The sequence below is a fragment of the Thermobia domestica genome, chromosome 10 (genome assembly GCF_964235325.1).
Source record: "Thermobia domestica chromosome 10, izTheDome1.hap1.1, whole genome shotgun sequence".
Taxonomy (NCBI): Eukaryota; Metazoa; Arthropoda; class Insecta; order Zygentoma; family Lepismatidae; genus Thermobia; species Thermobia domestica.
Window position 1 is genome coordinate 154,554,563 of NC_137463.1, and position 12,515 is coordinate 154,567,077.

The 12,515-nt window shown below is 35.4% G+C and overlaps 1 protein-coding gene across 2 annotated transcripts in view; it reads right to left on the reverse strand.

Annotated features, from left to right (window-relative positions):
- LOC145662782 (inositol polyphosphate-4-phosphatase type I A) overlaps nt 1–12,240 on the reverse strand; it is a 422,451-nt gene extending 410,211 nt beyond the window's left edge. For both annotated transcript variants that reach the window (XM_081728656.1, XM_081728655.1), the window contains exon 1: nt 11,986–12,240. The gene's annotated coding sequence lies outside the window, so the exon portion shown is untranslated. The remainder of the gene's footprint in view (nt 1–11,985) is intronic.
- Nucleotides 12,241–12,515: the final 275 nt, after the last annotated feature.

The window sequence follows — 12,515 nt, forward strand, 5'->3', positions numbered from 1 at the left end:
ATTATCGCGTTCCCACCTGCAGCTGCTCCAAAGCACTGCAAACTACTTTTTAACCAGGCGAAAGGCAGTGAAGGAAAAGAAATCTCAACAAATATTTTAAAACATTCGCTTATTGTCAACATACCTACAGTGAGCGCAGAAAGTGTTCGTACACCGTGCATACTTTATATTGGAAACAGCTAGCATGAGAACGGGAGGTGGAAAATATATACAGTATATAACCAGAATTAAGACTACACATTCATACATTTTATTTCTATATACAAGAGAAAGGCCAAACAAAGACAATCACTGTTTTGTTTAGAAGAAAAGAGAGAATTCCTTTTTTGTAAACGCAAAAAGTCACCGTACACTTATGATTGAATTAATGCTTATAAAGTATATTACGTTATTTAATATTTTGTGGGATTACCCTGTGCGTTAATGATTGTCTGTAGTCTTCGTGGCATTGATTTCACCTGTAGTAGTTCGTAGTTCTGTAGCTTCGGGACTGATTATGTCCCATTCTTCTTGAATAGCTTTTCTCAGGCCTTCTTTAGTAGAGAAGCTGTGCCTTCTGATTCTTGTCTCCAGAACAGACCATAGATGTTCTATGGGGTTCATGTCTGGGGATTGGGGAGGTGTGCGAAGCTGTTTCAAGGTATTATAGAGTAGCCACAATCGAGTATTTTCCGCTGTATGTTTGGAGTTGTTGCCTTGCTGAACAATAAATTGTTTTCTGCGCACTAGTATGGAGATTTTCCTTTAATATGTTAATATACACTTTGTGGATCATCACTCCATTCATCCATCGATTAAGTGGAGACGACCCACTCTTGAGGCACTCATACAACCCCAGACGAGCACGGACCCTCCTCCGTGTCTTACTTTAGGGACGAGATTTTGAGGATTCATCTCTGTATTCACCTTGCGTCATATCATACGCCTCCCATTGGATTCGATAAGATTAAATTTACTTTCGTCCGAAAATATGACGCTATTCTAGAAAGAAGCCTGATCCCTTATCTTTATACTCTTTTTCAAACTTTAGTCTCTTTATACGATTTGTCTTGTTCACCCATAACATTTTCCTGGCTATCCGACCATGATACCCTGCAAATATTCCACACTGTACTGGCTGATACTTTAACACCGCGTGTTTCCAGATCCGTTGCCAATTGCACAGCACTACTTTTCGGAACTTTTTTTCTTTCCCTAATAATGTAACGTTTATCTTGTTCACTCAACACTCTTGGTCTTCCAGGTTTTTTTTTTTTTTTTTTTTTTTTTTTTTTTCACACAGTGATAGAAACATTATACATCGCAATTATTGTTTGTACTGTTGAACGAGGCCTGTCTGCAAGGTTTGCTATCTTTCTCAAAGATTTACCTTTCTTATGCAATTTAATAATTACTTTTCTTGTCTCCTCATTTGTTTCTGTTCGGTTGCTTCCCATTTTGACAGCCCACCGTGCAGTTTTTGCACTCCTATTCACAACCAAACTCATTCTGTGATTCGTCATGCTATACAGAGGTGTATACTCAGGTGAATACTAGTGAACCCCAGTTGTGGTATCTTTGTTTCGTATTCGTACGTCAGGTGTACGATCTCTTTTTGCGTCTACTCTATACACTTTCTACGGAATTTATTTACTTTCTGACCATTAAACTTGTCTTTGTGGTTCTTTATTGATTTATTCATAAAGCTTAGTTTTCATTATTCATATTGTATGTGTTATTACCCTTCTTACATTTTCTGTTTCTTTTTCGCAGGCATTCTCGTTTCAATAGCATAGGTGTACGAACACTTTCTGCGCTCACTGTATGTACAGTAAATACAAATTTATAATTTTTGACTTTACGAAGTATACAATGTAATTGTTCAATAATTAACATAAGCAGGCATTCATTAATTTATATTAATATAATAATTAATAAAACTAATAAGCGGGTGATTGATGACTCAGTGGTAGAGATTTCATCTATGGTATTCTAACCCAGGACATGTGGGTTTTCGATGGCTAATTTTGTGTTCGAAAATTTTTCCGGTGGTAGGCCTACTCTTGGTTCCCTTTCTTATATTTGTTCCATCATCACTCATTAACGAATTTAGTTTATCAAAACTCTATAGCCATATATTCATTCTGTCCGTCAGTGAAACAAACAGTCTCAAGAACTATCTGATGGATTACCATCAATTTTGGCCACGATGTACAGAGTCAATAGTTAAGAATCGAGTTCCCTGATGAATGTAATATTCAAACCGGAAGCGGTAGAAATCAACCATTTCCGGTTTTAACGTTAATCATTATATAGTAAATGTGGTAATAGATAGCGAGAAGCGGTTTCCAGTAATCGACATATATAACATTCATGTAGATAGAATGTTACCCAATTTGTGCATCTGCTGAAAATAATGAGCTTAGGTATTTAGAGAGCATTTTCCGCTTTAGAAAATGTGTGCTTGATAAAGAATGTAGAGAATTAGCTGAGTCAGGCACGTAGCTAGAATATGGTAATAGGAAGGGGGGTCTGTCACGAAATACTGTGGTTATTTAGCAGGGGCTCAATCATTCTAAACTATTTTATTGGCAACATATATTGGTTCGTTTAGCCAAGATATCTAATGGAGGGATGATATGAAATACTGTGGTTACACACCAGAGGCTTGATCAATCTAAATATTTTACTGACAACATACCCATATTGATTGGTTAGGACAATAAAATGAGGATATATTAGTAAGTATTTTAATAAGAAGCTATGAAAAAATCTCGAGTAAAAAAATATAAAAAAGTATTGAAAAAGATATAGTCTTCCGAGGGCATTCGAACGGTGTCAAGAATTTTGCGCCCTACCTCAAGAACAGGGAAAATTGCGCCTGCAATGTACCTCCACCGGGAAGTTTGAGCCCTGCGAAATAAAAGAACCTATTGGAGCTTACGCATTTGCTCGGAGGGGCTGACATTACAGCATAAACAATCCTCCCCCTACAACCATGCCATTTGTGATTTATTTTCATTGTGGCTATATAAGGGGAGAATAAACTTCAATATAAGCCAAAAGAACACAACGGATCAACGCAATCACTGTTTCTTCGAGAGATGATTTTGGGGGAACACTGGCCTCCCCAGAGCTCTCAGAGTGCCCCCTCGGAGGAGACCAAAATAATACGTCTATAATATAATAATAAATAGAATAGTACCAGCAGTGACCCCCTCCGGAATACTAAGTGTGCACCCCGGAACATTTTTTCTGAAAGAACGACTGAACGCAATTGTGTGTTTGAAGTGTAATTCCAGCAAGTAAACACACTGTACATAGTTTTCTTGATAATATTACTGAACTGATTTTACATTCACTTTACATTTTCTGTTCTATATTTTGTGTCCTAAAAAGCCAAACAACTCGCAAGGATTGTGAACAGAGATATCTGGGTAGAGCCAAACAGCCTTTTGTAGATTAAATTATACTCTTTGATTATATTACTAAATAATTATATATCAGTCATTTATACTTTTATTGTAAATTTTGTAGTATAATGAAAAATTTTATTTGTATAAACTTTAGTGAACTAAAATTGTATTTTTTTTTTTTTTTCATTTGTTCGGAATATTATAACGGATGGAGTAACTCACTGAGACGATGAGAGGCAAGCCTAGTTCAAGTGTGAGTGGAAGTTACTTTACACAATACAAAAATAAGTTGAATTGTAGGGCGCTAACATCCCAGTGCAAATATATAGCCGGCGCATTTTCCCCTCTTTTTGCGGTAGGGCGCAAACATCCCAGTGCAAATATATTGCGAGCGCATTTTTTCCTATTTTTGTGGTAGGGCGCAAAATTCTCGCATTCAAGGAAAATATAATGTCCGTGAAGTTGACAAGCCACTTATGTCAGACTCCAATTTCGACTTTAAACGTCTCTAGTGCTATGTTAATGTTCGATAGTGACGCAAATCGTTAGTACTCCACAGATAACGTGTGCTTTTTAAATAATGGATATAAGTCTTCTAACTGCATGCCAACACGCCCACTTCTAAGAATCATATCAAAAATGAGGTTAACCGTTAGAGCAAGTAAGTGCTCATTAGTGCCATTAACATTAGCGTTAATGCCTCCATCGTACGGCCCTTTGAGTAATAATAACACAACGCTCTTTGCTAGAGTCTCAATGCGTCCCTATATTCTCGCGAACATTCTGACATGCCCAAGTTAGTTACTTTTTTTTTTTTTGCAACTATTGTTTATCTGTTATTGTTTATTGTTTATTGCTAGTCTGCAGAGTAGTCCTTACATTAATATGCCATTAATAATTGTCCTTGATAATCATTGCGTATTTACAAGCAGTTTGTTATTACTGTTAGAAGATATCAAAAAACAACAGATAAAATCTACTACTTAACGGTTCATATTTTTCTTTTACAGTACATAAACGATTAATAATAACAATAATAATAATAATAATAATAATAATAATAAGACTATTCCAGCATAAAAGTTATCAATTGCATCACACTGGCAACAAGCGACGCATATTTTAACTTCATAAAAATTCTCACGATTTTCTGGAAAACTACGTATGATATCTTCATTCTGTCAAGTTGTCTATCTCAGTGTGATATATGTATTACCTCTGGACAATATCACAGTAAAACAAAAATTAAATATTAGGAGTGCATCGTACTTTTGGACTACAGCTCATTAACCATGGGAAGATTGAGTAGTGTATACTTTAGGATGTAAGTTTCAGCTTAACTTGCATCATACATTCTTAGGATTACAAAAAGGAAATTTATTCGTTTGCATTTGAACAAAATTCTTAGGATTACAAAAAGAAAAAATAAATTTTCCGAATTTCGGAATTTTTCCGAAATCCGGAATTATTCCGAATTCCGGAATTTTTTCCGAAATCCGGATTTTTTTCCGAATTCCGGAATTTTTTCCGAAATCCGGAATTTTTCCGAATTCCGGAATTTTTCTTAATTCCGGAATTTTTCCGAATTCCGGAATTTTACGATTTTACTTTCCGGATTCCGGAAAGTAAAAATTCCGGAATTGGCCATCCCTAGTTTAAACCAAAAAACGAAAAATGTTCGTAACAGTGTAACTATTCGTAAAATCTTGATGAACTCACATTTGTGGGTTATCACGTTTCACTCCCATATATTATTCGTACTATATTCAGACCTAAATTCTCCATTGTTTACTAAAAGAGATTATATTACAAATGGATGTTTCTTTTGTGATTTTTTTATAGTTTGTTATTATTGTTATGCAACCAAAGGAAAATTCTAAACATTGTTTCGTTTTAATAATGTTTACTATTGATAAAATACATCGAAATGCCGTACCTTTTTTGGGGGGGGGTCATACAAACCCCACGAGAGGCAATTATTGAAATAACAAGAATCATTGGTAACTATTTATGTATAAATGGGTCAGAGCCAAAGTGGACTCAAATAATTCTTATCTTTATTCACTTTTCTTAGTGATATGCAAAGTAATTCGTATCTTTATTCACTTTTCTTACTGATATGCGAAGTAAGTAATTATATTTCTTTAACTTCGACTAATAAAAGTCGTAGTGAACTGAATTGGACTAAATTAGTTCTTCTGTACTCTGTAGTACTTTGAAATTATCCATATGTAATTCTGTATAATGGTTCCACTTGTGCAACTGTTTATCTTTTTGTCCTAATGACTCTTGAAGATTATATTAACAAATATGTAAAGATCAGTCAACGTATTTTTATCAGGAGTCCTTCATGAGTGAGTCGGCAGGCGTATCGCATTTGTGACCAATTAGTCCCGATTTCGAGTTCAAATGGAGGACAATTTCTCTTGGATGTATGCCGAGAAGCGGTTTGGATTCCGCTTTAAGCTTATGTGACACCTTCCAGCATAACCCAGTTGTTGCATACTAACACCAAGGCGAAACAAGCTTATTTCTGTCCGTATGTGATATAAATACATATACAAATTATTTAAACCAAAAAAATCTGACAAACCCAAAAAACAGTTTTTTTTTTCAATAAAAAACATGGTTTTTGCCAACCCTGCTATACAGTAAATTCTCGGTTATCCGTACTTCTGCCAATGCTTATTTGTATGTGTAATTTTGTGTTAATAATAAAGGTACTTATAGTCAAATGTAAAACTCCTAATTTGTAATATATAATAAAATCATACAGACCCGTTATGGGAAGGAATTGTATATTTTTATCAGGTCTCCCCCCCCCCCCCCCAGAGATACACATATACCTGTGAAGTACGAAAATTCTCCACTTTTCTGAATTTTTAATACTTTCTATAAAAAAGAGGGGGACACGTCTAAGGGTTGAAACTTGTTGAATGAGCACTTCTGCATCAGATATCTTTATCCAGAAAAGCTCACCTTCCTGATCATTTGCCTTCTTGCATATAACGTCTGCTCAATCGGAACTTTTAACGTCAATGACCTACTTTTGACTATTGAACTAACGACATGTAAGGTTACTACACATCAAAATTCAGATATTTTAAAAAAAAACTGTCGAACAACATGGATTGGACCACTTGACATGATTTATCCTTTGTTTATTTATAAGAACCAAGTGTCCGGTTATGTTTCATTTGTGTACTTTGGTGCCCTGGTTTGGGCGCAGCCTTTGATATACTTCACGCCCCCCCCCCCCCCACACACACACAGACACAACAGCTCAATCATAATTTTAAATTATTTTTAATTTGAAAATTCATAAATTTAAAGCATTTATTAATAATACCAACATGTATCCAAAATTTCATTGTTTTTCTTTCACAACTCTTTAGAGCAGAGCATTATATTTAGTTGACATCTGTTCCTTTCGTGATGATTCTTGTTTAGTCATGCAATGTTTTCGTTCCATACAAATGTATAAGTTATAGCGTTTTTTTCTCTCTCTTTTTAACAAAGACAGGATTTGGTTATCTTGATAAAATAGTTTTTTTTTTTTTTTTTTCCTTTCTTTCTGAAATTTCCAAATCTTGGCGCTTCTTGAGAAATTTTCACGCAGCTATCTTTGTTAGATCTTTAGCTATAACATGTTCAATTTAGAGTGTAGTATCAAAGCAGAACCTCCGAAGCTGGGTACCTGTGCTTCTTGCCCAAACTTTGATCGAGTCCTTTTTACAAACCTATTTGGTCTGAGGCGGAAAAACTTCACACAGGTACCACTAACAAGTGACGGAAGTTTCATGAAAATCTGAGATCGTGGGTTAGAAGACATTGTGCTAGATGATTTGACGTCGAATGACATCACTGTTAGTACTGAATATTAAATGGATTCAAGTTCTCTCCCCAACACTCCTGTACAATATGAAACGAAATAACCTAGAAAATTAGATATTTCATATAAACTTGGATTATTAATATCCTTTCATCACATAGTACGGATTAAGATGCTATTTTCTGACTGACAATAGTGAAAAATATCGAATTTTATGTTTGTTTTAAAGCAATGTGTAAAGTCATGCTCGGTAACGATAATGCCGTCTCACATGTAAAGCATCTAATAATAACTGTTCGCTTACGCGCATGCTGCAATTGTACACACCCTTGCCCAGGCCACCAGTTTTGCCCTGCTCTCACTCGATTAGTATGTAGCTAAATACTCTTATCATAAAACTGGTAGTTCTACGGTTTAAATGTGAGTGCATATGAAAGAGGATCGTGTAGGATATTAATTTCCACTGTCGGGCAATTCTGCACAATATAAGAAACAAGTATTTTACGTTTATAAGTGTAACATTACTACTGTCATCCATAACAAGGACTGTGTTAAGGTTAAAATGAATTAGTGCATATCAAAGACGACTGCGTAGCATATTAATTTCCCCCGACCAAGTATAAGTGCACAACGTAGGAAACTTGTGCTTTGTGTTTACAAGTACAGTTACTATTGTGAAACAAGTGGTCTAACCTACCTTCTTTTATGCGATATTAAGTGTTTTTGCACTATCTTTACTTATCCGCATATTCTCCATCTCCCTTCGGACGCACACCGCGTGTTCCTGCTACACTCACGCCCTGATTCGGTTCGATAGTATTCTCGCTTATAGTGCCCATCTAGCACAAGTTGGTTTCATGCAGTCGTTTCTATGTTGTACGTCAGGATATATATTTATACCGTAAGAAGCGGGTTCACTCGAGCAGACGGCTCTACCAAATAGAAAATTTATAGGTAAAAAACGATGTGAAACATTTTCGTAAAGGAATGAGAGTGTGAATATAAGCAATTACTGTCAGTGCACAACATATCAAATTGAACTTGAAGTATTAGTGAAGGTATTGTATGTGTAAGTGTGATTTTCAACTCTCCTAATTTATGCATTAGCAGGCAACCTCTCGCTACCGCGCAGGGATTCCTGCTGCGCTCCTGCCCTGACTTGATTAGATAGCATTCGTGTTTTTCAGCAGCCACCTGACACAATTTAGTTTGTGTTTTATGCACTGTAGCTTTCCTGTCATACGTCTACACTGTATTTATACTGAGCCCTCCTGAAGACAACTGCAACTAGTAATAGAGCTCCTCACTTAGTGCACAATTTACTAAAAGACATACAAAGGTATAACCGAAATTGAAAATGTAAGTAATGTGTCAAAATTTGGTAGAACCGCCTGCTCGAGTAATCCTGCAGAAGCACATCAGTTTGCACAAGAATCGTTTTAAGCAAGAAAACTCAAATATATATATATATTGGGGGGTTAGCTTTACAATGCCCGCTCCAGCTGGTATACTCAGAAACAAAAAAAAATTACATACTATTACTTTTATGACAATGGGTCAAAACTTCCCTAAGCTTAAGCTAACCCGTTGCTACCCTTACCCTACTTATCCCTATCTTAATCTATCCTACCCTACTCTTTAAAAGTGGTCCTTCTTATCGATGCGCAGGTGGAGTGTGTATTGTGGAGTTTAATACTTTTTTTTTTTTTTTTTAATTTACGGACTATTCTGCACCTGCACCTGCACCTTAGTTACGTATCATTCGTGCTTTCAGTTACCACGTAGAACAGGTTATTTATTATCATCTTTTGATGGGTTAAGTTCCGATAAATATTGCTGCGCCAAATATACGAAGCTCACCTAACCTCGTTATAATTGCTATGTTGAAAAGCCGCCGGAGGAAATGTCATTTCACGTAGCTTCACGGTGTCCCTAACCCCACTGGTGTACCCTTATTTATGCGTAATACAGTGAAACCTCCCTTAATGAAACCTCTATAATACGGACAGATTTTTTTGTCCCGGCAAAAATATAAGTTCTCTTACGGAACAAAACCCTCCCTTTTACGGACACTCTCAGCTACGGACGCGGACAGTCCTTTTTTTCCCCAAACGTTTCAATAACCTCTTCATAAGGGACAAGAATTATTCTCAGTTCTGCGATATATTGCACTACAGTAGACAGAAAAGTCTTCCCCACAAGTGTATCTATCATGAGTCTAGACCTGGTGTACCATCAAACAGAACTGTTTCGAGCTGAACTTGAATTATTTTTTATATTTTTTGATGGCATTTAGTATCTCCCCCAATTTGTTTCAAGGTTCCAGAATACAGTATCTTGTTTTTGTTTAAATCGTTATAAAGGTAGAAGTACAAGGGCCCTGGGGGGCTTCTAACTCTCTTCGCTAGCTGTCCCTAGCTCAGCTATATTTTGTAAAGTAAGTAACACTCTAAATCTTATGCGTGCAAGATTGGAAGAGATACTAAATATCAGCATTTTTTATTTTCTGCCCGCAATAAACTGCTTTCTGGTGAAAACCCTAGAACACCTTCAATAAGCAATAACACTCATGCATGGTCAGTCCTATGACCAAGGAATCAATGTGAAAGATCCTCCCTTCCCTAACAAATTTAGTCCTTTCTCCTCTGGGCCATGCATCTTTCCAGAAACTTCATAGATAACAAAACATTCCGCCAACGGATACCGCGCCGGTACACAAAACACACACACATGTTTCTTATGCAACCGTAGTGAGGATTCTCAGAGGACATTTGCAAATGAGTTTTATTATTCTTGTAGAGGAAAAAGCATGCCTTTTTCGCTAAACAAAAGACTTCAGCCCGTTAGTTGGTGCCTAACGTATCTTTTGGCAAGGTTTACGGGATGATGACATGTACTTAAGAAAATTATCATACACGCATTATCTTTTGAAGTATATTAACACATCCCTAGCAATAATATTATTTAACAGAAATGAATTTCTCATTCATCTCTCCCAATAATTAATATACTGTACGTACTAAATAGAGTATTTTTATATTGAATTTTAAGGAATTTACGCCCATACATAATGTACTTACTATATATTATTGCATACAATTACCGTTGCGAGAAGCAAATTTCTGTAACCTCTCTGTAACGGACAAAAATTCATGTCCAATTGGTGTCCGTTATTCAGAGGTTTCACTGCAGGGTTGGCAAAAACCATGGTTTTTATTGAAAAAAAAATGTTTTTTTGGTTTAAACCAGGTTTTTTTGGTTTAAATAATTCGCTCTATATATTCATATCATATATAGACAGAAATAAGTTTGTTTCGCCTTGATGTTATTATGCAACAACCGGGTTATGCTGAAAGGGGTCACATAAGCTTAAAGCGGAATAAAAACCGCTTCTCGAGTTACATTCGAGAGAAATTGTCCTCCATTTGAACCCGGAACCAGAACTAATCGGCCACAAATTGGATACGTCTACCGACTCACTCACGAAGGAATCCTGATATAAATACGTTGTACTGAACTTTACATGCTTCTTAATATAACTGTCAAGAGTAATTTCGCAAGGACAAAAAGATAAACAGTTGCACAAGTGAATTCATTATACAGAATTACATATGGACATTTTCAAAGTACTACGGAGTACAGAAGAACTAATTTATTTCAAGTTAGTTAATAACGACTTTTATTAGTCCAAGTTAAAGAAATACGACTTTTTGCATATCAGTAAGAAAAGTGAATAAAGATACGAATTATCTGAGTCCATTTTGGTTCAGACTTATTTATATATAAATAGATACCAGACACTTCTCATTTCACTAAATGCCTCTCGTGGGGTCTGTATGACCCCCCCCCCTTTACCCGCACACAAAAGTACAGCATTTTGATGTATTCTATCAATAGTAAACATTGAAACTAAACAATATTTAGAATTTTTCTTTGATTGCAATTACATAACAATAATAACAACTACAAAAATCACAAAACAAACATTTCTAAACTAAAAAAAAAAAAAAAAAGTTGCTTTTGTAGTATAATCTTTATGAGTAATGAATGGGGGGGTATGTTTAGTACAAGGGGTCCAGAAGCACGTAAAAAATACAAAATTTACAGGAGAAATGAGTGACGCAAGTACTTAGACGTAACATAACGTAACCAAATCTAAGCTAACCTAACATAAACTAACATAAGCTAACCTGAACTAACCTAAACTAACGTAATTAGTAGAAATAAGCGAAATTCTACCATTTTTTGGGAAAATTATGCGGAACTCCTACACTAATATAACATAAACTAAACTAACCTAACGTAACCTAAACTAGCCTAACCTAACTTAAACCAACCAACCCTACCCTAAACTAACCGAATGTGAACAGAAATTGCCAAAATTGTAACATTTTTTAAAGAAATGAGCTGGACCCTTCTGCTAAACATAGGCCATCAAGATTTTACAAACACTTACACTTTTACGAACATTTTTTGGTTTATACCAGTTTTTTTTTTTTTTTTTTTTTTTTTTTTTTTTTTTTTTTTTTGAAAAATCCAGTTGGTTTAAACAATGGTTTAAACCACCTTGGTTTAAACCAGCCAACCCTGTTTCACTGTATGTTATTTGTTGTTGTTAAGCTTCAGTACGTTGTTTTACGCGAAATCCAGAAGTACATTATCTAACAGGATGGTTCTTAATTACAGAGTAAAATATCGTTTATTGTATCCAACTTCTAATTACAGTAGTTACCGAATTATAATATTTTTTGCTTACACCTACCTGGCATTCAACTCCCGTGCATATTAACGTTTTTGATATTTACTTTAAATCTCAATTATACTGGTAATTACCCATTCTTGTCTTTTGACTTAGGTGACTTTACCGTAATTTTAGTAGAAACACTAAAAAGATATTCTGAACTTCATTCATACTGTACTTCCTAATTATTATTGACTATTACAATACTGTACGTTGCGCCCTGCGCGGTGCGCTCCAGTAGTTTCATCCAATTACTTTTTCCTCTTCTTCTTCTTCTTTGGTATATTTTTGCATCAGAAAATATCACTTTCCCGGTTATTAAAGACGGTAACCTCAAAAGGGAAAGATAAGTAAACGAAAAAAAAAAAAAAATAGAGATGGTTTAATATGCGAAATAAAGCAGCTTGCTGTAAATGTAAGGAGTAAACTCGAAAAATGGTGCAGATTTATTTTGCTGATCCATATTTAAATTCATTGCATATTTAGTTTTTCTTCAGTGAATATACTGTCTATAGCAGTAATCAACAAGCACCGGTGGGACATTTTC